Source organism: Trichomycterus rosablanca, chromosome 13, assembly GCF_030014385.1.
Source record: "Trichomycterus rosablanca isolate fTriRos1 chromosome 13, fTriRos1.hap1, whole genome shotgun sequence".
In the NCBI taxonomy this organism is placed as follows: domain Eukaryota; kingdom Metazoa; phylum Chordata; class Actinopteri; order Siluriformes; family Trichomycteridae; genus Trichomycterus; species Trichomycterus rosablanca.
In genome coordinates this window covers 15,563,144-15,565,271 of record NC_086000.1, presented here as the reverse complement: position 1 = coordinate 15,565,271, position 2,128 = coordinate 15,563,144, and positions in this window count along the sequence as shown.

Sequence of the window (2,128 nt, the reverse complement as noted above, 5' to 3'; positions counted from 1 at the left end):
TAAATATGCTCTTTAAATGTCCTAATTGACATATCAATAGCGAACATAAACAGATTAATGTATTATTAATGTATTTGAAATGCTTGTGATATGAAAAGCATGCAATCTGTGGAGGCAATTAATTCAGTATTAAATCACACATATAATTCCTAACCAGGTTTAATAATAGAAAAGGTATAGTGTCATTTATAAGTAAAGGCTATAAGAAGAATTTTTGAATAAATTGATTTTTAATGTCATATTTTACACTTTGGTTACACTAATGATAGTTACAGTTTACACATGATTCATCAATTCAAATTCACTGTCAAACACCCAGAGGAAACCCACGCAGACATGGGAAGAACATGCAAACTCCACAAAGAACTGAATAACTGACTAAGTAGATTGTTTTCTACACTTATTTTCAATGCTGTAAAATATTCTGGATAACAGCAATTCCAAATACTGCCTAAAATCTATCCGGTCAGAAAACAGTTTTAGTTTTATAAATATGAAGTTTGAATCCTTGTATTCTGTTATTGCTAACCCTGATCACAGAGGTGTATTTAGTTTTGTCTTTTGTAGCAAGCTGAATGACTGCTTAGACTTTGTTTGCTGTGGTTGCTGAGAAACAGGTGTAAGAATGAACTGAGCTCTAAGCAGGAAATGCTGGGTCTGGCAAGATAATCATGGGGGTATGTGGGAATATGAATGTGGATAGTCTCACCCTCTAGAAACATGCATAGAATTCCTTTGAACAGTAAAGGCAGTGGGAGTGTGGTGGTACTTTGTCTAAAAAATTGTTTTAATTCCATGGACCCAGTGTGTTCAATATGAATCATTCAGCATAACTAAAGGATGCAAGTAGTCACCAAGGTGCAGTTTCAGTGGTTAGAATCTCAACTGATTCTGACCATATTAGCTAATTTAGCTTTCATTCATATCAACAATATTTTAATTTTATATTATCATCACACAATTTTTTTCCATTTATAAAATCAACATCAGTATTATTATGTACTACATAGCCTAGTGGTTAAGGTACTGGACTAGTAATCAGAGAGTTGCTGGTTCAAGCCCCACCACTGCCAGGTTGCTTCTGTTGGACCCTTGAGCAAGGCCCTTAAACCTCAGTTGTTGCTCAGACTGTATACTGTAACTGCACTGTAAGTCGCTTTGGATAAAAGCATCTGCTAAATGCTGAAAATGTAAATGTAAATGTACAGTATATAGCATGAATATCACCAGGGTCCTAGGGCAGTTTGAGGAGTGGCGTGTTCATGTACGATGTCAGTGATGCAATGCAATACAGTGGTGCAATGCAATACAGGCAGTTCTGTATTTGGATGTATACTGTATTATACTGTGGGGTGAAGTGTGAAATGTTAACTAAATGTGTAAGTATGATACCCTGGGATGGACTGTCCACTGTCCACACCCTGTCCACTGTGGTTTGTGTGAACAGACAATAGCCCTGATCAGAATGACCTCAAGGACACAATCCAGTAGTCATATCTGTGTGACACAGTTGTGTAACACACAGTGGTACTTCAAAGTCTTAGAGACCTAGATTTAATTCAAATTTGGTCAGTCTGTGTGGAGTTTGTAATGTTCTCCAAATGACAGGTTTTTTTTACTTTCAGTACTTTGTTTCTCCAACTTTGTAAACACATCCCAGAAGGTGAATTGGCTACCAAAAGGTTGGTCATTTTTGACCACAGTAAAAAGAGTAAGCTGTAAGGTGCAAATGGCTTCAAAATGTCAAATTTTACGACTTGAGTCCAAGAAAGGAAGTGTTATAAGCATGACTAGGACGTGCCAATGTGAATCACAGAGATTTCTAACGGTCTGGGATGTCGTGAAGAATCCCTATTCATGAGCAGTGAATGAAGCCATTGTTGGATAGCATGGAAAAAGCGGACTGAACACACACACACACACACACACACACACACACACACTCCGCGTCGGCGTGGTCCACATATAGCCCCCCCCGATGACCACGCCTACTTTTGATTGACTGGCTGACGGACCAATGAGCGCGTGATATAATGGGGCGTGATCATTAAGAAATGGGAGGAGCTATGCAAATATAGAGGCACTATGAGCCCGGGATGCTCAGTGACATGCTACTGTTCCTGCAGGC